The 25422-nt window shown below is 40.4% G+C and overlaps 1 long non-coding RNA gene across 1 annotated transcript; it reads left to right on the top strand.

Annotated features, from left to right (window-relative positions):
- Positions 1-11470: 11470 nt before the first annotated feature.
- LOC131235187 (uncharacterized) lies at positions 11471-13117 on the top strand. The gene is made up of 2 exons (XR_009165973.1): positions 11471-12223; positions 12823-13117. It is a non-coding gene; the product is annotated as an uncharacterized LOC131235187 (long non-coding RNA).
- The last annotated feature ends 12305 nt before the right edge of the window (positions 13118-25422 follow it).

The raw sequence follows: 25422 nt of genomic DNA, 5'->3' as shown, positions 1-25422 counted from the left end.
TGAGCTGCTCCAAAAAGTAGGTCATCCCACTGTTACATGGAACTAGCAGATTATTAGAGAAAAATAACCATTGATCTGGAGTCGGATTCCGTAGTGACCCCTAAGGTCGGTACTTGAAAAGCTCTGTGGACCCACCATGATGTATGAGTTTTATCTGCTCCATCCATCCAATTTTCTGGCTCATTTTAGGGGATGATTTAAAAAACGAGGCAGATTCAAAGCTCAACTGGACCACGCCACAGCAAGTCATGAGGATGATGATGCGTTTCAGTGGAAAACGGGTTGATACAAAACTTATGTGGCCCCGGAGAAATTTTCAACTATAAGCTTTCAATCCACACTTTCCTATAGTGTGGTCCACTTGGGCCTTGGATTTACCTCGTTTTTTTGGCTATTGCCTTCAAATAAGCTCAAAAAATGAATGGACAGCTTGGATAAAACACAAATATCATGACGTGGCCCATGGGGCTTTTCCCATACAACCACTGTACTTAAGGGTAGGGGTGCACATAGGTCGAATCTGTCCGGTTCAGTGGTAAAACCGGAACCGAACCGTTACTAATGGTTCTAGGATAATTAGAACCAGACCGTTAGTAACTTAGAACCGAACCGGAATTGGACCGTAAAAATCAGTTCAGCTCCATGATTTTGGGAGAGAGAGAGAGAGAGAGAGAGAGAGTGTGTGGAGGGGAACTGGGGGTGGCCGTAGTAGGGTCTGTGTAAATAAGTGAATGGTATAGACCGGTTCACGGTTTGGTTCAGTTCTATATATCTCAAACTGAGAATCAAAACGAAATTAACGGTTCTTTGATTTTTGAAGCCGGAACTGAAACCGGTTACTCTAGAACCGGATATGGTTTGGTTGGTTCCGGTCCAGTTCATGATTCTACCGGTTCGATGTGCACCCCTAGTTAAGGGCCACTACCAAATCCAGTCCTGTGTGTGGACCGACTTGCATCGGCAATTTCTACCGGTGCGGATCCCGCCAACCTACCTTACTGTCAATTAATAAATAATGAAGACTTTCTGGTAATCGGAACCATTCGAGAGGTGGGCCCACATTAGAGAGGCCGTAAACAGGCATACACAAAACCCATTCGAATGACAACAACCGTTGAAGGAAAAACGAACAACGTGACCAATCCAATGTGGGACGCACGTCTGGACCCGTTCCAACCGTCCATCAAGTGTCATGTGCTCTCGAGGACCATCTATCTTTTACCTAGTGCGCATGTATCCAGAAGATCACAGGCTGTAGCATATAATACAGTTTGCATTCTGTCAACCAAAAAGTGCCACATGTCAAGCAATATCTACCGTTGGATTACCCGGTCAAAGAACTTTCCAAAATCCGAACGCATTCAGCTTGTGTCTTCCTTAAAAACGCATTGTTTGGGTGTTGGTTTTTGTGAGAAATTTCAGTGAATTTTACGAGGAGCTTTTGGAGTTTTTGCTTTTCCAAAGGTGTGGAAGACATGAAGGGCTCTCCAAAGGTGTTTGTGGCCATCCTTTCTCTCTTCGTCTTTGCTCTGATCGTGTTCCCAATCGAATCAAGGAAAATACTAACCGCTGATCTCAAATCAGGTATTATTTTCTTTCTTAGAGGATTGAATTAGGGTATGTTTGGATGCACTATTGAATTGAATTGCAATTACTGATCTAATAAAATACAAATAACCAAATTGCACCCACATAGCAAAGATTCCATCCAACCCATTTATCAGGTGTGGCTCCCCCAGGATGTAAGGACACTGAACAAATTAATCTGATCTAAAACTAAGCCAGCTGACTTGCGCGAATTTATTAGTTTTAGGTATAATTTTTCATTGTTACATGCTGTTGATACAGAAATCTAATTAGCTCTCCCTATGCCAGCAAACCTTTAAGGGATAGATAAGGAAGACCCTGGCTGGGATAGATAAGGAAGACCCTGGCTCGTGCAGGAGGCCCCCCGATGCCTAAATCAGGAAATGAATCTAGGTTTAGTTGAATGTTGAGAGTTTAGGGTTAAAAATTGTGCGTACCTTTCACCATTAGAGGTATCTTATTTATAGGTGAGGAGAGGCGATGTTGTAGAGAGCACATATCTCTATTTGACAGTAATTGATAATCGTAGGATTCCGACTCCTTGCGCAACGGATCTTTCTAGATCCTTGGCTAGAATTTTGGGGTGATTCGTGTAGAAATCGATTTCCGTGATCTTCAGTCGAGAATGCGGACAGACCTGATTAAGGTCAGGTTGGATCCCACAGAAGGTGAGTTCAGCTATCCTGGAGTAGTTCGAGCTAGGGCACAGCCGAAGTAGGTGTTGTGTCCATCTGAGGATGGGTTTCGCCGACCTGAGGTGAGTTAGTTGGCTTCACATTGCAGTTTAGTAAATGCCTCGACGTTGTGCTTAGAGGTCGAGCTCGGCCTTTCTACGTACTTGGTTGAGGTGACGGAGGTCTAGCTGCTGAATCACACTGGTCGCTTGTTTGAACTATTAACATGGCTTGTCAATAATAAGTTGGCCTATTTTCCCCATAACACATGTCATGTGGCCTACCTCAGCTTAGGTTGGGCTTGCTTTTTGAGCCGCCGAACATGCCTGATGATGTGTTGATGTGATCGACACAACAAGGTGGGCTACCGTTCAAGTGTTGTAAATACGGTATACAAGAGATGTTGCATAGGATTTAGGTCCATCTTAAATCCATACCCCAATCCACAGTAGGCCTTGTAGTATTGTCTATGCTTACAAAACTGATCATTGCATTGCTAGATAGAAATATGCCATGTGAGTGGCTCATAAATTCAACACATTCAATCTTCTCTCTCTCTCTTTTTTTCTTTTTAATTATGTTTAATTTTCAAGATCATGAACATTTTGAGAAGTTTCATTTTGAAGTGAAAATAACAAATTGCTTTGAACATCTTTTAAAATAAAGGGTAACTTTCATTTCTTTGAAAAAATTACTAAAATGTTAAAATTCTGTTCATTTAGATTTTTTGGTATCAGTCGATGTTAAGAAGCGTCATTTGGAGACAAAATCCTGTATGGCTCGCCCTGATTCATTCCATTTCTGTTTAGTGACTTATCTTGTTGCCCATAAAATTGATTTGGACGATGATTAGAACCCTTCTTAGCATTCGAATCGAGGGTCCCAATGTATTGCTATAGGCTACGTCGAGACTATAATCAGTGGACCATGGTTGTGCTCCGTCGTTGAAACCGTTGATATGATGGGCCTCACTGTTCGCAAGGGTAACTGTTATTTCGTGGGCCATACATAGCAATTTTAGTCTCTTCCCATGTTGAAGATTTTGAAGGCAGCCACCTATATCTATGTCATATCCAATAGTTTGGATCATGGAACATGACCCAGATCCAATGGCCGTAGTCACTGCAGCAAGTTGTGTTCTAGCAAACCTCTACTAAGAAACTAACATTTCATTAACTAAAGGATCTCAATTTAATTTACTTGTGCATCCAAACGTGACAAATAAGCCGGTGGCACAACCATGGACTGATAGCTGGTTTGAGTCGAATGTGACTCATTTGAGTAGACGACGGACGCTTTCGAAATGGATTTGGTTTGGCACCAAAAGCCAACATTAAAAATATTCCTGACGCGGACGAGTCACCCCAGCTGAGTCCCAACTCAACTCAGGACTGAAATAGTTAGTCGAACTCACTGAGTCTTCAGTCCATGTTTGCAACCCTAATTGGTACAATGTAGATGTGTGTCATTCTGAAAAACACTGTGTTACTGAAGGCCCACCTTTGAACTATGCACTCAATGCCCATCATCATGCTTCAATTTGACAGCTCACAAGCAAAAAAAAAATTACGCTTATTTGATTGTCTAACTATTGGATTCCGTCCACATTTATTTCACAGTTAAAAATGAAAAATATCCAATGATCTTACTTCAACAAACAAGTGTCCACTAATCAGAGGTTAGGATTTTTCAACCAATCTGATTTTTGGGCTGTGGCTTACTTCTCTGGCTTCCATGATTTGATTTAATGCATGACACGTTAACAATTCATGAGAGCCTGCGTATCAAGCATCATACTCTGTCATAGCATCAAATATTGCATGGTTTGAAGCTTTCGGAGGCTCACTTTTCCATTACATACTGTCCTTTGCTTCTTTGAGTGATTGTAGGTGATGATGGGGAGCCCCCTCAAGGTTCAGTAACTAATCGGGAGCCAGGGTTCACACCACCGGCGCCACGGGCAAATGAAAACCGGGGCTCCAGCCCACCTGCTAGACGCCTTTGAACTAGACTTGTCATTGAATATTTGTGGTTTTGATCTTTTCTACTATTTGAGTGGATGGACCTTTGTATTGTAGTTGGAAAATAAAATTACCTCTTAGTAAGAATGCCGATAATATTTCATGTGGTCTATTTGTTTTTGGTTTTTTGGGTATGAATTGGCCTAATTAATATGATCTGAAGCACAGCAAGAATCCCCCTAACTAGAATTCCCACCTTATATAGATCTCTGTGTGTATGTCTTATATACGAATGTGATATCTTATCCAGAAGATGTTTGCCTTGTGGCGCACCTACGGCAAATTTTTTTAGCAAAAGCAATGAAAAATATGTTAATGTTTAACTTTTCAAGAACAAAAATACTTTGAATGTATGCATGATCATTTAGGGTTTTTAGTAGGAAAAAATATATGTGAATTTGGTGGACTAGAGCTTTTAGGAGGGAAAAAAGTTTGTTCTAGGATTGGACTAAGAGAAGTGAGAGAGATATACCATAAATTAAAGCCATATATATATATAGGGAAATGGTATTATACGGTCGAGCATATGCAATGTTACCGTGAGGTCGAGTCGTGTCTTCTCACCAGTCGTTGAATAAGAGTTTGTAAAGTTCATGGTGTAGATAACTCCCAGTAATAAGGAAGCAAAGATGGAAAAATCGGCTGATGTTTTACTTATTGCAACTTCCATGGATGCAGAAGCAGATTGCATGGTGCACCCATAACCTTAGTGATGTGTTGACGTAAACATGGTAAGTGGCCTCACCATGATGTATGTGTTATATCCAAACTGTCTATCCATTTGGAGAGATCATTTTAGGGCATGAGCCCAAAAATGAGGCAGATTCAAAGGTTAGGTGAACCAATACCACAAAAAATAGTAGGGACAATGATTTCTACCGTTGAAACCTTCTTAAGATGCACCATGATGTTTATTTTCCATCCAACCTATTCAAAATGTCAAACAGACCTAGATGAAGATAAAAAAATGAATATGAGGTTGATCCAAAACTTTTGATACTCCTAAAAAGTTCTCAATAGTAGGCATTAAATCCTCAACATGTTAAATCCTCAACGTTTTCTATGTTGTGGTTCACTTGGGCTTTGGATCTGCCTGAATTTTTGTATCATCCTCTAAAATGATCTTGAAAAATGGATGGATGGTGTGGATACAACACTTACATCATGTTGGGCCTACATAACTTAGTGACATAAACACACCGCCAAGTCTGAGTGTGGCACACCACGCAATCCGCTTCCGAGTTCCGACCGAACAACATCTCATTCCTATAATGCATGGCTAATCTTCTAGCCGGAGGATGATGTATGTGAGAAATCCACTATGTTAACACGCTAGGACATGTGCCCAAAACGAAGTAGATCCAAAACTCAAGTGGGGTGCACAATAATAGGGAAATGTCTACCGTTGAAACCTCCCAGGCGTCGACAGTGATGCTTATATGCCATCCATTCTATTCACAAGGTCGTTTCTATTGGGATGAACTGGAAACACAGAAATATCAGCCTGATCCAAAACTTCTGTATCCCTACGAATGTTCAATGTTGGACGTTCACTGTTTATTGTCATGCGGTCCACTTGAGTTTTGTAACCGCTTTATTTTTCAGGCAATGTTTTAACATAACTTGGCAATTAGATGAACGGTATGGATTTACATCACGGTGGCCACAAGTAGGCTATCCAAGCCAATCTATGTCTCACTCCTAGTATCTGGATCTCTTCGTGTAAGCATATCTCTTTGTTTGAGAATAGTAGTGGATTGCCCTTAGTTTATTTAATGTCCATTAATTGGATGGATAAAAATGCTTGATAAGTATCATTTTAGCATATAATTAATCCAAAATGGGACCCACAATTTGGATGGTCTGGAAGTACAATCCTCATCGTTTCCCTCCATCTAGGTCTTTTTGACCTTATTAATAGGTTGGATGAAAAATAAGCATTATAGTGGGCCGTAGAAGTTTTTACTGGTAAGAGTTTAGTCACCATTTTTTTTTATAATCTGTGGTCCACCTAAGTTTTGGATCTACTTAATTTTTGGGATGACATCATAAAATGGGCTTGAAAGATGGACGGACAGCATGGATATGCAAAAATTCATCAAGGTGGACCCCATGGTAAGGGTAACACCCATAGAATCCACTCCCATCTTCTGTTTCTTCTTCCTGGAAGTTGATTGTGTGGTGTGCACAGCACCATCGACTTCAGCCGTATGTTCACGCTAGCAAGTTCTATGGGCCACACCCTGCTGTATGTACTATATCCACATTGTCCATCCATTTGGTGAGATCATTTTAGATGATAGACTTAAAAATTAGTCAGATCCAAAGCTCAGGTAGACCACACCACATAGAGCAATGAGGATGACACCCACTGTTAAAACCTTTTGGGAGCCTACTCGATTTTATTTTATTTTCTTGTGCAATCCAACCATTTCATGAGGTCACGCAGCCTGGGATGAAGGGGCAAAACAAATACCAGCTTGATCCAAAAATTTTGAGAGCCTGAGAAGTTTTCAATGTGTTGAGGATCAAATATTGCATATTAGACCCTAGTTATTGCTTGGATTTATGAACATGATACCGTTTAATGGCCCGCTTTAATCATGTTTGTGATGCAGAGTGTATTTACGAGCATGGACTGAAAAGGGAGCTTAAAGCATGGATTTAACGCTCTGATGACACTAAAGGCAAGGGACGGACTCCAGAGGACCAAGCTTGAAGAATTTACACGCCGGAGATCCGAGAAAATCGAGAAACTGAAGCTCAAGTGGCTCGAAATTGGTCCAGAATGCAAGATCACATGGTTCCCACCATCTGCTTGGCTCGAAACTTCATACATGGCCTAAGGACCATAAATTAACTGTACACATCAAATTTGAGCCATCGGATCCCTATAGAAGTGGCCCAACGGGCAGATCAGCCCCTTAAATCCTCAAGTGGGGCCCACCTGATCTCTGGATACACTTTAATTTTGGACTCAACGCCTTAAATGGGGCAACAAAATGAATGGATGGATTGGATTTCTGAAAAACTTCATAAGGGGCCCTATATGTGCACGTGTGCGTACACAGTGCACACTTACCGGCTGTGCACCGGACGGTCAGCCCGGTTAAAGACGAGCTGACCAGTCTTCTTCTTGCGCAGAAGCAGCGGATGGACGCTGTCCGTCCGTTTTTCAGTAGCGGGGCCCACTCATCATCTGGTTCGATGATCCGAACCGTTCTCCTGTCTCAGGATATGGCCAAGACTCTCCAAGATCTCCTTATTGTCCCATGCATGCACTCAGGCAATCTCAGCCGTTAAACGCAGGATGGACGACGGAGAAGAAGATCTTGTGAGCCACACCAATTTCACTCCAAAACCACCATTCCCGAACGATTTTTTAAGGTGAACACAATGGTCGGACTAGATTTTCTTTCTAGCACCGATCCTGGGCCCACCAATGTCACAGCAAGAAACATCCGCAGCTCTGTTTCGCAAACAGAGCCTGCGGATGAATCTTGTGGGCCTCCACCATGCTTCATCGGTCTAATCTAGACCGTCCATCAGAAGCCCACGCTCCTTATCACCCAAGCCTAGATGATGAAATTACAGGAAGAAATGAAGATCGATTTTTAACCGTCTAAAAGGAAGACGAACAGTGCAAGAAGAACTCCGTGGACCACACCGAAATCAGTCAAGAACCATCCATTCCTGATGAGTTTTTCGAGATGAATCCGGTGGACGGCGTAGATCTCTCAAACGTCATAGAATATGGGCCCCACCAACAGCCAGCGCAAGAAGAATTACACATGTCCGCGCGTCCGGAAATTGACCGAATTTTCTGGGCTATTACACGACTGTGGTGATGATCGGATGGTCGATTCGGACCATCCACAAGCTTCATAGGGTGGCCATGACCCTAACCACGAAGTCAGAGCATGCTTTTCGGTGATCCTCTTGCCAAAAAGTCTATCCAAACGCGAACCTATTTGCGTTTTTCTTCCGCTGGCGCTTTGCACGACTCTGTTGCGTAAAGTCGGTTCTCCCCCGATCCCAGCAGTATCTACACGCAGCTACTGCCTTCATTACCTATAAAAAGTAAGAGAAAGAGGGAGAGCAATTGAGTCGGGATCCAAGCTTTGGACGAGCAGCGTGGAGGCCGTTGAAGAAGAGTATTTCTTTCCTATTTTTGTTTATTTCCTTTTCTTTTTGAGATTTAGTTAATCATGTCTATGAGTGGCTAAACCTCTTAGCTAGGGCTACGAGTTGAAGCTTGTAGTGAGATGGGAGACTCTATTTTATGCTTTTAATTTAATTTTAATTTATGAACTGAATTGATTTTAGTTTGATTATTGAGGGAATGTTTTTAGCCTTTAATGGTCTGTTGTGACTGAAATTACAATAGATCTGTGATGGCATTGAGTATTTCTTTCTCCTTTTTATGTTTATGACGTCAAGAAGCCCTATTGTTCACCATCGTCTCCTGGGCATAGTTGGATGACAGTACCCTTCCTAACCTTCATATCATATTGATTGGTTCTTAAATTAGTTTAATTCCGTTTGTTACTTTGTCTCCTGGGCATGGTTTGGTGATGGAATCCATTCTAATTCATATACCTTTCATCTCTTGAAAACTATATCAAAAGAAGTTCAGTTAATTTTCATAGTTACATCCCTCAACTGGATGAAGATGGACTCTAAGTCCAGTTGAGTTCTTGAAACAGGCATAAGATCTCTCTAATCTCTACAAGTGGATCCTCTGAATCCCTAGTTTCCTACCTCTAAATTTCTTAAGTTTTACATCAATATTTCACCATTATTTCCTCAAATTCATTCGATTTAGATTTCATTTTAATCTAGTTCTAGTTCTAGTGAGTTTCAGATTACGTACAGGTATCAGTCCCTTGGAATTCGACCTCGGTCTCACCGAGATTATTACTACATCACAACCCTATACTTGGAGAGTGAACACAATGATAGCAATTAATCCCTGCTATTTTCTTTGGTGCTATCCATTTGAACATTGAATCTGTCTCATTTTTGAACTCATGCCCTAAAATGATCTACTCAAATGAATGAATAGTTTGGATATAACACATACATCATTGTGGCGTCACATAACTTCATAACGTCAACACACAACAAGGACACCATGCAATCCGCTTCTTTTTCTCCTTACGAATCTGCAATCAATACGACTCGACTGCACGGTGATATTGCATACGCTCCACCATATAGTACCATTTCACACACACACACACACACACACACACACATATATATAAAGATAGAGAGAGAAGAATGGTCACTTGCGCACCTTCTTACGTGAGCACCTTTGTACACATGTCTTAGGCACATAATCAAAACGGTCCACATGATGCAACAACCCTTGAAATTTATGGGTACAATTTCTAGCCTAATCCAAAACTCTAGTGGGCCAAAGAAAAGAGAAATGCAAATCCACAGAGGAAACTGTTTCCTCTTGTCATGTCCCACCAGAGTTTCTTATCGGGCTGAAAGTCGAGCTCGTGAGATTTCAAGGGGTGACACATCACATGGGCCATTTTCACGTGTGCAAAGGTGCTCATGTAAGAAGGTGTACACGTGATCATTCCTACACACACACATCTCAATTTTAGAAAATTTTCAATTAGTAAAGCTTTATATTTGTATTTATATATCACTATCGTATAGAAATCTCAATTAGTGACAAAATTCAATTACTCTGAGATTATCGTAGTGATGAGATGAATTGAATTTATATATCACTTGATTGTGGCCTTACTGGCCACAGCAAGGAGATGCTGGTCCACCATTTGACCAGTGAGGAATTCATATGGTGTTTTTGGGCTGTAATCCCTCAACAGCGGGTCCCACCCACTGTTTGGGTGATCTGGGCTGGAGGTAGACGTCACTTGTACGGAGGGAGCCTCTTCTATACCTTAGCTTTTACACGTTCGGCTACGCTACGCTTAAGCCGTAAGCGAATTGCAGCTAGGTGGGGCCCACCGTGATGGTTGTGAGAAATCCACCCTGTCCATCCGTTATTGCAGATCATTTTAGAACATGGGACCAAAATTGAAGTGGATCCCAATCTCAATTGGGCCACACGAGAGGAAACAGTGGGGATTGAACGACTACCATTGAACCATTCACAGGGCCACGGAAATTTGGTATCAAGCTAAGCGTTTGTTCATCCCAGTCGGAATGACCTTATGAACTGTTTGGATGGCATATAAAAATCAAGGCAGACCCAGGAAGATTTCAACAGTAGGCATTTCTTTGATTCCACGTCTTACATTGACCTGGAAAAACTGATAGACGGTGTGGATTTCTAACAAACACCATAGTAGGCCCTACCTAGCTTCAGAGTGCTGTAACTTAATCCGCGTCCAGTGAAACCCGATCGGTCGAAAACATAAAAAAATGGCTCCTCATTTGCAAAATATAGCACGATTCACAGGAGCTTTGCTAAGTCTACACAGCCGTACGAGGCAGATCACGTGCATAACACCACATGAGGGGAACGGATTGGTTACTCCCTCTGCCACCAGCCCCGTGGCTGATGGTCGGTGCTCTGTGGGCCCACCATGATGTATGTGATTCATCCATGCCGTTCATCCATTTTTATATATTATTTTAGATTTCATACAAAAAACGATAGGAATATAAATCTCAGGTGTACCACACCAAAGGAAAACAATAGTGATTGGATATTCACTATTAAAATCTTCCTAAGGACCACTGTACTGTTTATTTGACATCCAATCTGTTGATTAGGTCATACAGACCCAAATGAAGGGAAAAAAACAAAGATAAGCTTATCCAAAACTTTTATGGCCCTCAAAAAGTTTTTAATGGTTGAAGCTCATTCAACACTTTTTCCTGTAATGTGGTCCACTTGAGACTGGAATATAACTCATTTTGGTCCTATACAATAAAATGATCTATAAAAATATATGGACAGCATGGATGAAACACATACATCATGGTGGGGCCCACAGAGCATCGACCATCAGCCATTGGCTGGTGGCAGAGGGAGTAGCGAATCCAAACCACATGTGAGTGCTAACATGACACATGCATATAACATCCAGTCCTTTTATTGGAGGGTTCCCATTGTACGGTTGCTCTACCTTATAAGACTGGCCCACTTTGTGTATAAATGACCACCCGTTTTCGACGATGGTCCACGTCTAAGTGCTTTAAATGACGTTGACCGACTTGCATCTGCAGTTTGGGGCGGATGAGGTGCGGCACCTTATTGCAGTCCCACCTTGAGTATGTATTCTATATCCACTCCTTTCATCTGTTTTTATAGATCATTTTAAGGCATGAACCTAAAAAAGAAGCGGGTCTAATTTTCATGTGGACCATATCATAGGAAACAGTGGTGATTGACCATTAATTGGCCACATAAGTTTTGGATCAAGCTGATTTTTAATTTTTCACTTCATCCAGGTTTATTTGACCTTATCAACAGGTTGGATGGAAAATAAACATTACGTGGAGCTCTAATAAGTTTTAAATTATAGGGCTTTCATTCACCACTGTTTCCTATAGTATGGTACATCTGAGATTTGTATCACTTCATTTTTTGGTTTTTACTCTAAAATAATATGAAAAACTAGATGGACGGCGTGGATATAAAATAAATGAATAAAGTTGGGCCCTGCTGTAAATGCCACACCGTCTTGGGTACGACCCCTGCCGTACCTAATCCACTCCCATCCACAAGAGCTCGGGCTGTATATTATAATGCAGTTTTGAGTTCCGAGGTTATAAGAATCTTGGAGGTTTTTTTTTTTTTTTTCCTCTTTTTTCTTTCAAAGGTGTGGAAAAGAAGAAGAGCTCTCCAAAGAAAGTTTCCGTACGTGGCCATCCTTTCTCTCTTCTTCTTTGCTTTGATCGTATCTCCAATTCAATCAAGGAAAATAGTAACAGGTGATCTCCAATCAGGTATAAATTTCTTTCTTAGTGGTTGATCTAGGATGTGTATGAATGCACTATTGAATTGAATTACAATTATTTGTCTGATAAAATAGAAATAACCAAATTGCAACACTTGTGGACATTTACTCCGTGGACATTTTAGAATGAGAAAATCTTCGATACTCTGGGCAGGCACTTAGAAATTTATTTAGAAATTGCATGCGTGGCATAAATGTTCAAATTAAATTGTCCACGTGTCCCGATTTAGTTAACCCATACGCCAAAAATTAGGCTTATTTAATTTTCTGACTGTTGGATTCGTCGACATTGATTTCATGGTTAAAAATAAAAAATAAAAATTATCCAATGGTCACATTTCAACAAGCAAGTGTCCATAAATTAGAGGTTAGGATTGTTTAACCAATCTAATTTTTGGGGTGTGTCTAAGCCTCAATGGCTTCAATGATTTAATGGGTTCAATTTTATTTAATGCATGACACATTTACAATTTTTTAGAGCCTGCATATCAAGCGATGTACTTTGCCATATCATCAAATAACTCTTTATGATTTGAAGCTTTCAGAGGCTACTTTTCTATTATATAATTTTCGCTACTTCTTTAAAAGTGATTGTAGGTGCTGATAGGGACCACCCTCAAGTATCACTGCTGAGGGGGCAGTGGCCACCACCAACACCAGTGAGGAACCTTAACCGGCCCCCCATCCATGGCTAACGAAGACAGTGGCCCGATCATCCTGCTAAACGCCTCTTAAGACAGATTTGCATTTGAAAATGTTTGGTTATGATCTTTTATACTATTTGAATGGATAAACCTTTGTATGAGTTGAAAATAAAATTACTCCTTTGTAAGAATCTCCATAATTTCTCATGTTATATTTATTGCTTTTGGTTTTTGGATAAGATTTGAGCCAGTTAATATGATGCGAAGAGATGATGATCCACTTGTTGCCCAATCGGGATTGAAAGAGATCCATGAATGGTGAGAATTTTAGTTAGTGGGACTCACGATTGGGTTAAGAGATGATGATCCACTTGTCGCCGAATTGGGATTGAGCTTCTTTGCAGAACGGTCATGATGTGATGGATGTTCATCTATTCATCGCTCGATTAAAAACCAGGCCTCATAGTGAGATGACCGATGGCAGTCAGATTTTCAACAATCTATTTGTTGGTCGGTCAAAATCAAGCTCCGTGGAGAGATCGCCAGTGAGATGACAGCATGTTCATGATTTTGATAGGAACCTAGCACATGGCGATACGATTGTGAGTCAACTATCCATTTGTTGTTTGGTGTGGACCAAACTTCGTGATGAGATGGACAATGGAATCACCTATCACGTAGCAAAAAAGCCCCACATCATTTTCCATTTGAGAATGAACAACTTCCTTGTGATCCAACGGGATGCCGCGGATGAAGGGTGGAGGGATAAACTAAGGACTAATAACTAAGGCTCATGCTATGAGCAACAATGGGGGTTGTGTTAAATTAAAATCAGGTAAAAAGATAAATATCCATGGTAGATGATAAATAAAGCTAGGCTTGTTTGTAACGGTTTGAGGCTCGAAGTTCTTTGTCAATAATTGCTTTTATAGGCTTCTAAGAGGCGATGTCCTTGTATAGTCTTCAGCATTGCGAAGGATTTGGATGCTCGGCTGTGTAACTCTTCTTAATTCTCCCACATAAGTATAGTCTATCACATGTGGCCACGTATACAAGAGAGACTCTCACATGCATCAGCCGGAATCCTTACGTCTTTAGACTCCCGCATTGGAAAGTTGCTAGAGTCCTTACGTCACTTGGCTTTGGTATCTTTAGACAGTACTTTTGGACAGGCTCTAATATTTAATGCTAAATAAAGATACTTTGATGTGATTCTGACATTTAATGGTGAGAGAGTGACTTTTTCTTTAATGAGACTTTTACTTTTGCATAGAGTGGTTTATTATAGAACTCTAGTAATTAATATTCTATTTCTCATATGCACATCTCTTATTTTTCCTCTTTAAGTCATTTACACCACATATGACAAGAATATTACGTGGCATCTTATAGATCGTTTGATCCGGGCACGCCGAATTGAGTGTAAATAATGATGGAGGGCGTAAGTAGGATTTTGCTTATTAATTAACACGAAGTGCCAACACGTTGCGACATCTCATTAACCCACATAAGTGTACCAAAAATGGATATGAACAACACCCCCATTTCTCTTTGCATTAAGAGAATGGAAAATGCACATAGAGAATATGAAGAGACGATAAAAAATAGTTTTGACCCATTTTTTCTTCTTATTTCTTTTTACCATTCACAATCATTTTACTAATCACAACACTATTCATTAGTCACTACTCACTAGCCAATTTTACTATTTATCTGGCCGACGACACTATTCATCTAGTTGATACCATTCATCAGTCGACTTCACTATTCACCGGCCGATTTCACCATTCATTCAGCCAACAACATTTTTCATCCAATTGATACTATTTATTAGCACTATTCATCGATCGACACTATTTACCCGCTATTCATTGGCCACTATTCACCTTGGCACTATTTATCTGCCACTATTCACTGGTTGTCACTATTCATTAGGCATTATTCACCCGTCAATTTTAATATTCATCTAGTCGATTTTATTATTCACTAGGCAACTCTTTTTTCTTTTTTTCTTTTTTCCTAACAACTGATACATATAACGTAAGAGATGTGGTACCGGAGACATGAGAGGTTGCCCCCCGAGCTAGTCGGCGTTGACATACCACTGCCCATTGTCTACTAAATTTGGATAGTTGCCTTTTCAACCGTCAATTTTATGTCTAAAAATCAATAATAAGTTTAGGGTAATTGTTTGGTTGTGCTTCATTTACAATGAGACTCGTGATTTGAACAATTTAAATAGGAGTGACTTGTTATTTGAAAGGTTTAAATTGGGGTAAAATTTTCCACCTGTGCAATTTATGTCTGCATACATATTGAGCATTACTCTATTTTAACTAGAGCCAAGGCACACTTCTCCACTGTCCACACTTCATTCTACTTAACGTGCCAACCTGGCAGTGTGAGAAGATCCAAGTCATGCATCAGGAGTTCCCTAATAGTGTAGATGACCTTTTCTTGTAATCACATCCGTTGGGTAATATCTCAATGCTAAATTTGGGCTTGAACAAATCTAGTCAATCTTAGACAGTCCATTGGAAAAATGACTGGCCCACCTGATTAGTTGACCGGCCTAGTCTTCACCCTAAGACACTCATACAACGTGTCTCACCTAATGCACAGCTCCGATGTGCCACCCACAAGGTTTTCTTTAGCAAGAGAGAGCGGATTAGGTGCAGCCTCTACCTCAACTAACATAGTGAGGCCTTGAATGTAAAGCCCACATTGACATAGGTATTTTATATCCATGTGATCCATATGTTTTACCTTGTTATTTTAGTGTTATTTTAGTCCATGAGCAAAAAAATGAAGTAGATTCAATTTTTAGGTGGACTATAGCAAAGGAAATAGTGATGATTGATATTAATGGGCCACAAAAGTTTTGGATCAAGTTGTATTTGGTGAGCCATACCACTGAAATAGGTAGAGTAGAAACGTCCATAGTTGAAACCTTCTTGGAGCCGGCCATGTTCTTTATTTGCCATCCAAACCATTCATAGGAATATTATTATCACTTAAGTCATAGGAACAAATAACACTATGATTAAAAAGTTTTGTAGCCCCAACAAAGTTTACCTGATGATGGGTGTAACACTCCAAACTTTTCAATATTTAAATATTGAAAGTTCTCTAATATTATCGTGAAAAGCTAAGTTAGTATATACATGTGTGATAACATACATAGCCTATACTTAAAACTTTTACACACTTATACATACCTTTGGACTCACAAACACACACTTCTATGCAGCTATACATCATGGTGAACTCAAGACCTTTATATATACTAAAGTGCTTAGTAGTTGATCAAATCAACTATTCAATCAATCATTCACTACTATATAAAGGTATCTAGCTGTTTACTTTGAATTTGGGCCACCTAATCATGATAAACTAACCACCAGATCTCCATATTCACCCGTTCATATATCAAATTAAAATTTTGATCCCTTAATCTTATTCGTCATCTATAAATATGCTTAACCTACCATTGAATATATAGTTTGTGTAACTTACATACGTGAACAAGTCCATTGAATTGAATGGTGTACTTTCATAACATAGACTCCATTCGAAACCCATTTTGTACATATCTATTTACAAAATGGACCGTACAATAACCCAATACATGACTATTTAATTAGTTTAATATTAGCCTATTGATTAACTATCTATCATATTGGCCAAATGAGTCATCCAAATATTAATATTAAAAAATAAAAATAAAAAATAAAAAACAGATCATTTTGAAGATCACAAGCTATATGTCAAATTTATAAGCTAACTTTTCTATCATGTATATATAAATGTTGTTTTGGATTATGACGTGTGAGAGTGCATTAAAAATGACATCTTGATCATCATGGTCATCATGATCAGATCAACACTCAACTTAATCTATTGATAAAGCGTGTAAAATGATGGGAAGTGAAGTTTCATGCTTTTGATAGTCCATTCACGCTTCAGACCGCTAGAAACAGGGACAATAGAAAAAGGGAAGATGCCATATGCATATTTAGCTATTCTATTAGAACCTACTGATTTAACGAGTGATCTGGACCGTTCATCAGATTGCTTCATCGACCCAAGACACAATGGCAGCAAGAATCTAAATTGTTAGTGAAAATCGAGTCCATTCAACTGTGCATCCTATCGAGGACTTAAAATCATCCTTTCCCACTTGCCTTTTTAGAACAGACCATCCATCAAACCGTACCTACGTTTGGCACATGTACCATGAAGATCAAGGCGAATTACAAACTAACATGCACTTTGCTAATTATACATACATGTACCGTTTCATTAAATCAATAAACAAACTGGTTTCACGTCACCTCATTATCTGGACTACTTCTTGAAATTGCAAGAGGTTTTCAACGGAAGCCCGAAACCATAGGCCTCAGATCTAAACCGTTCATCCAAGTGGGCCTCAATGAGGTTTCAACGGCAAGTATTTTTCTTTCACTGTTTTCGATCGTGCGACCCATATGAAACTCGGATCGGTTTTGTTTTCACCTCTTACCCGATCTCGAGTGGACCATACAACAAGAAGCAGTGGTAACGATGACCCCACGTGATTTACAGTCAGTCCTCGATCGCTGACGACCCACTTTACAGACAGTCCTGACTCGCTCCTGACCACTCGCTTTCGGAATTATTAAAGGTGATGCCGTGGTGGGCCCACTTCTAAGCGCTTTAGTCTTCGGGAAGGTCAAATAGTCAAGCATGTTTATCAAATGTGACGTAAATGGGACGCGGATTGCTTCCTACCCCCTCCCATCTCTAGCCACGAACGCGCATTTATCTGGGTGGGCCCACCATGATTTATCTGTTTATCCAGGCCGTCCATCCTTCTCTCAGATCATTTCAAGGTATGTGTACAAAAAATAAGGTAGATCCAAAGCTCAAGTGGATCACACCAAATAATAAGTTTGGTTGTATCAAATGCACAAAGCATTAAATGTGAGATTAATCCTTGGTGTGGTTCACTTGAGTGCTGGATATGCCGCCTTTTGTTTTCAGCTAACTTTAAATGATCTGAGAGAAGGGATAGACGGTGTGGATAAACAGATACTTCACAATGGGCCCTCCCAGCGAACTGTCTGTTCGTGGCATGAGACTGGACTCGGACACAATCCACGTTCGAGGCCGTTTGGCTCGTGCCTTCAGCATCAGCTAGATAGTTGGTGTTAAGGCTCCGTGGGCTCAACATTCATGTATTAGTTTTATCCCCACTGTCTATTTTCTCAAGCAGGAGCCTCAAAGTGAGGCAGATTCAAAGCTAAAATAGACCACGCCATAAGAAACAATGGGGATTGGACACTCACGGTTAAAAACTTATTCAGAGCAGCAAAAGTTTTAGATCAAACTTATATTAGTGCTTTCCTTCCCTCCTTGTCTATGTGGCCCTGTGAACAATTTGGATGATAAATAAACATAATCATGGGCCTTTGGAAGGTTTCAACGGTGGGTATCATTCTCCTCACTTATTTCTCTTGTGTGGGCCACTTGAGCTTTGGATTTGAATCATGTCTTATTATAAGTTGAAAAAAATGGATGATCGGTGTGGATAAATTACATGAATTATGACAGGGGCCATGGAGCTTCGATATCAACGAGCTGGCGGGATTAGGTCACCAGCCAAACCGCTTCTTATTAAATGATGTTGACTGACTTGAATATGCAATTCCTTTCGGAATGAGTCACGACGAAATTAGTAAATGGTGAAAGACTACCTGTGAAAGACTATCTGATAATACAATAGGGATCATTTCAAGTTGGGGGCCCCACGATATAGGCCACATACTATACTAGCGGGACTTCGGCGAGACCCAGAACCAGCTAGGTGGGGGCAGATGCGCTCGGACCCCGAAATCTTGGCTGATGGACGTTAGGGTGCAATGAATGTAGCATGCTGACTTGGACGAACGGTACAGCGACACGTCAGAGTCCCACCCACATCGCTAGTTACTGCTTCCAGGGCCTGTTCGGTGGGATTAGATGGGATTAGGTGAGATGGGATTCATCTGGTTCCGTGCCAATTCCGCTCCATGTTTGGGAAGAATTGGAAAAGCTTGGAATTACATTAAATTTCTGTGCCAATTTCACTCAATGTTAGTAAGTTGTGTAGGTCCACCATGATGTGTGGGCTAATCCACACCATCCACCCATTTATCGAGATTATTTTAGAGCATAGACCAAGAAATCAGGTAAATCTAAAGCTCAAGTGGACCCCACCATAGAAAACAACGGGGATTGAATACTTACCGTTGAAAACTTCTTTGGGGCCACATAAGTTTTGGATCTACCTCATTTTTAGGCCCATGTCATAAAATGAGGTTACAAACCAAATAAACGGTTTAGATATAACACATGTATGTTATTCTCAGTAATTTTAAATGATGGTGGGTATATCCACTCAATGTACCACCATAGTATCAACAAAGCATGCATTAATCTTATCCCATGGCAATAGGGGACAATCCCTGCCATGGGTAATAATTATGTTTTTCTTAATCCCATCCCACCTAATCCCTTCTAATCCCACCGCCCAAACAGGCTCTAAGTCACGCCCCGTACTCGCATACACAAAACCCATTCAAGTGAGGACGGGGATTAATTACTGAGAGGTTGGGTAGCGAGACTCGCTATTGAAGTGACGTCACTAAGTTCTGTGGCCCCACTATGATGTATGTTTTGTATCCACACCGTTTATCCATTTAGAGAGATCATATTAGGGCAACATCCAAAGAATCGAGTGAGTCCACATGGTGCCTGAATGAGAAATTTGCGACTGTACGACCCATTTATGGCCCATTTAGGAAACTATACTAAACGGGATACGTCGGCAAGTATGAAAGTCCACATGATGCCTGAATGAGAAATTTGCGATTGTACGACCCATTTATGGCCCATTTAGGAAACTACGCCCACCTCATTTTCCTTTGCGAGAATACGCCCGAGCTGTACGGAAGGCTTGCCAAAGGTCGAAAATACCCCTGCTTGTTCCTTCAAGCGGATATGTGGCGCTCGAAGACAAGCGCTGACACTCCTCGAACTCCGAGTTGTACGAACGGTTCAAAAGATATCAGAGTTACATGGGCCCCACAGTTACGTATTTATTATATCCACAACGTTCATCCATAGTTCAAGATCATTTCGGAGCATTATAAAAAAAAAAAAATCTTATCCAAAGATCAACTGGACCACACCACAGAGAGCAACGGGAAAATTGATTTTAACCGTTAAAAATTTTGTAGGGCCCACCATAATATTTATTTTCCATCCAATATATTCATAATGTCACGAAGACATGGATGAAGAGGAAAAACAAATTTTGTAATGATCCAAAACTTCTGGGGCCCCTAAAAGGGTTTCAATGGTAGACGTTCAATCTTCCACTGCCTTCTACAGTGTGGTCCACTTGATAGCTAAATCTATCTTATTTTTCTTCCCTAGCGTTACTATGAGTTCGCAAAATAGATGGACGGTTTGGATATAACACATACCTCATAAAAGGACCCACAAAGGCGATGGGGATTACAACAGGGAAAAAAAAAAAGAGTTGGTATCTTTGGCTACGGATTATAACCGTAGCGATAACTGCAGTCAGTGCTTTTTCAATATGTCCCCTACTATACATCGAAGGTCTTTCGATATATACTTCAATATATCGAATGTTTCGATTAATCGGAAAAGGTCCAAAACTATCCAGCAACTTTGCATAAAAAATCCTGCAATTTTCGATTAATCGAAGTGTATTCGATATGTACCGAAGATATAGCTACAGATTATAGCTGTAGCCATAACTGTAGTCCGTAAAAGTCTATGCAAATTTTTTTATTTTTTTATTTTTTAGTTTTTAGTTTTTATTTTTTACATGGAGAACTTTATTCTACCTACAATTTTCTCTAATACATATTTATATAAATATGTATATATAAGCATATAAAAAAAAAATTCTCTCTTTTTTTCATTTATTTCTCTATTCATTCAACAAGAATATCTTATAAACCAAAATTAGTTACTTGATGTACCCTATATGATTTTGGGGTAGGAGAAGATACTTTAGCCAACTAACCTAGTTATTTTCTAAGATTCCATCAGGTCGATGGTCGAAAATCCATTTCATTCACTTGGCGGTCAATTTCCAAATATAGGCATTGCCTACATGCAAGCTTTACCAAATCTCAATGTGTGAATAATCTTTACCATCCAATAAGTGTCCATGCCCATTAATCCAAGCCATTCAAGCAATGGGTCATCATGTTTAGGTCATCCCCAGAAAAACAAACCCAATATATCTTCCCATCCATTCGGTCATCCCACTATATGTAATAGCTTCTATCTTCTCTATGGTCTATCATCCCATTACTTGTTAGGGGGAAATATGGTAGAGCACAAGCTGTGCCATTGCTTATAGGAGATCAGTTCTCATACTTGCTATTACAGGGCATAACAGTCCCAAGGAACCACTAAAAAAATCTAGGGCATCTAGGGGCATGTTGGGAATGATAGAGAGAGAGAGAGAGAGAGAGAGAGAGAGAGAGGGAACAACAGGAATAACATCGACAATGACTAAAACTACCCTCTGCTAGGAAGGCCCATCCCATGCCAAAAGAGGATGGTTTGAAGTGATTTGGCGAAAATGCATGCAAATGACTGTGATGAAGGGAATTTAACGCGAAATGCCTCGAAACGCCGTGAATCAACACGGAATTGTTTGGGAGACGTGAAATGCATGGGAATGATCATGGTTTGAAGCGAATTGATCGCGAAATGCATGCAAATGCCGTGAAGTGAAGCGAATTGACCTAAATGCCTCAAACGACCGTGAATCAACACGAATTGTTTGGGATGTGAAATGCATGGGAATGATCATGGTTTGAAGCGATTTCGATCCGAAATGCATGCAATGACCAGTGAAGTGAAGGAATTGCGCGAAATGCCTCAAACGACCGGTGAATCCAACACGGAATTGTTTGGGATGACCGGAAATGCATGGGAATGATCATGGTTTGAAGCGATTTGACGAAATGCATTCAAATGACCTGGAGTGAAGGGAATTGACCGCGAAATGCCTCGAAACGACCGTGAATCAACACGGAATTGTTTGGGATGACCGCGAAATGCATGGGAATGATCATGGTTTGAAGCGATTTGACCGCGAAATGCATGTAAATGACCATGGAGTGAAGCGAATTGACCGCGAAATGCCTCGAAACGACACTGAATCAACACGGAATTGTTTGGGAGAACGAATGCATGGGAATGATCATGGTTTGAAGCGATTGATGCGAAATGCAATGAACGTGAGTGAAGTGAATTGCGAAAATGCCTCGAAACGCTCAGTGAATCAACACGGAATTGTTTGGGATGACGTGAAATGCATGGGAATGATCATGGTTTGAAGCGAATTGACGCGAAATGCATGCAAATGACCGTGAAGTGAAGGGAATTGATGCGAAATGCCTCGAAATGACTGTGAATCAACACGAAATTGTTTGGGATGACGAATGCATGGGAATGATCATGGTTTGAAGCGAATTGACGCGAAATGCATGCAATGACCATGGAGTGAAGGAAATTGACCGCAACCTCGAAATGATAGTGAATCAACACGGAATTGTTTGGAATGACCGAAAATGCATGGGAATGATCATGGTTTGAAGTGAATTGATCGCGAAATGCATGTAAATGGCCGTGGAGTGAAGCGAATTGACCCGAAATGCCTCGAAACGACTGAATCCACACGAAATTGTTTGGGATGCGAAATGCATAGGAATGATCATGGTTTGAAGCGATTTGTGCGAAATGCATGCAAATGACCGCTGGAGTGAGGAATTGAGAGCGAAATGCCTCGAAACGATAGTGAATCAACACGGAATTGTTTAGATGACGAAGTGCATGAGAATGATCATGGTTTGAAGCGAATGTGAAATGCATGCAAATGACCAAAATGTAAGGAATTGACCATGAAATGCCTCAAACGAGTGAATCAACACGGAATTGTTTAGGATGACGAGAAATGCATGGGAATGATCATGGTTTGAAGCGAATTGCCCATGAATGAAATGGCCGTGAAGTGAAGGGTATTGATCATGAATGGCAGTGAATCAACACGGAATTGTTTGGGATAGTGAAATGCATGGGAATGATCATGGTTTGAAGCGAATTGCGAAATGCATGCAATGACCGTGGAGTGAAGGGAATTGCCCGTGAAATGAACGACCGTGAATCACACGGAATTGTTTGGGAATGCGAAATGCATGGGAATGATCATGGTTTGAAGTGAATTTCGAAATGCATGTAAATGCCAGTGGAGTGAAGCGAATGGCGATGAAATGCCTCGAAACGCAATGTGAATCAACACAAAATTGTTTGGAATGACCGCGAAATGAATGGGAATGATCATGGTTTGAAGCGATTTGACCGCGAAATGCATGCAAATGTGGAGTGAAGGGAATTGCCGAAATTGACCGAAACGAGCGTGAATCAACACGGAATTGTTTGGGATGACGTGAAAGTGCATGGGAATGATCATGGTTTGAAGCGAATTGCGAAATGCATGCAAATGACCGTGAAGTGAAGGGAATTGACGCTGAAATGCATGGGAATGTGAATCAACACGGAATTGTTTGGGATGACGCGAAATGCATGGGAATAATCATGGTTTGAAGCGAATTGCCCGCGAAATGCATGAAAATGCACGTGAAGTGAAGGGTATTGACCGGAAATGCCTCGAACGACGTGAATCAACACGGAATTGTTTGGGATAGTGAAATGCATGAGAATGATCATGGTTTGAAGCGATTTGGCATGAAATGCATGCAAATGACCATGCAACTTAAGAGACTAGAAGAAGCACACTATGAACACAACTTGAAAAACATGGAGTGTGTACCGACATGGGTGTGTACTAACAAGCTAACCTCAAAAAAAAAAGCGAAAAAATATATAAAAATAATAATAATAACACATTAGAAAAAAAACGGAAAAATTACACTTCGATATATCGAATAGAACACGATATATTGAAACTCTTCGATATAATCGAAACCTAATCGATTAATGGTAGAGTAAGTTGTCGATTAGATCGAAATCTTGTCGATATAATATTAGTAAGTCATCCTTACAACCGACCGATATATCGACTATTATTCGATTGATCGAAAATAGTCACACAGTCCAGCGACAAAATACTTTTTAAATTGTATTATCGATATAATCGAGTAGATGTCGATATATCGAGGTATCGATATATCGACTAGATTTCGATATATCGAAAATTGTCAAAAAATGTCCAGCATCGAACAGCTTTTCTAGTGCAATTTTTTTATTTTTTTTCTAATGTGTTTTTTTATATTTTTTTTGTTTTACTTTTTTAGGTTAGCTTGTTAGTACACACCCATGTCGGTACACACTCCATGTTTTCCAAGTTGTGTTCATAGTGTGCTTCTTCTAGTCTCTTAAGTTGTATGGTCATTTGCATGCATTTCGCGCTCAAATCGCTTCAAACCATGATCATTCCCATGCACTTCACGGTCATCCCAAACAATTTCGTGTTGATTCACGGTCGTTTTGAATTTCATACACTTCACGGTCATTTGCCTGCATTTTGCGGTCAAATCGCTTCAAACCATGATCATTCCCATGCATTTCGTATCATCCCAAACAATTTCTGTTGATTCACGGACGTTTCGAGGCATTTCACGCTCAATACCCTTCACTTCACTGTCATTTATGCAGGCAAATCGCTTCAAACCATGATCATTCCCATGCATTTCGGATCATTCCAAACAATTTGATTCGATTTCACTGCGTTTCGAGTGCATTTCTGACGCACATTCACTTCACTCATCGTCTCAATGCATTTCGCGATCAATTCCTTTCACTTCCGATTCAAACCATGATCATTCGCATGCACTTCACGGACCCCAAACAATTTCGTGTTGATTCACGTTTGTTTCGAGGCATTTCATACATGTAACCCTTTTGTATGATGTAAAGGCTAATGGTCAATTGTCTTCAAACCATGATCATTCCCATGCATTTCGTATTCCAAACAATTCCGTGTTGATTCACTGCCGTTTCGAGGCATTTCGATTCCTTCACTTCACAGCCATTTACATGCATTTTGCGGTAATTCCTTCAAACCATGATCATTCCGATGCATTTCGTGGTCATTCCAAACAATTGTGTTGATTCACGGCATTTCGACGCATTTCACGGTTCACTCCAGGTCATTTACATGCATTTCGTGTCAATCGCTTCAAACCATGATCATTCCCATGCATTTCGTGCATTCCAAACAATTTCGTGTTGATTCACTGTTGAGGCATTTCGCGTCAATTCCCTTCACTCCATCGGTTTGCATGCATTTCGTGCTCAATTCGCTTCAAACCATGATCATTCCCATGCATTTCCTGTCATCCCAAACAATTCCGTGTTGATTCACTCGTTCGAGGCATTTCGTCATCGCTTCACTCCAATCGTCATTGCATTTCAGCAATTCGCTTCAAACCATGATCATTCCCATGCATTT

The sequence above is a fragment of the Magnolia sinica genome, chromosome 19 (assembly GCF_029962835.1).
Source record: "Magnolia sinica isolate HGM2019 chromosome 19, MsV1, whole genome shotgun sequence".
NCBI lineage: Eukaryota > Viridiplantae > Streptophyta > Magnoliopsida > Magnoliales > Magnoliaceae > Magnolia > Magnolia sinica.
This window is presented reverse-complemented; position numbering and strand designations above follow the sequence as displayed.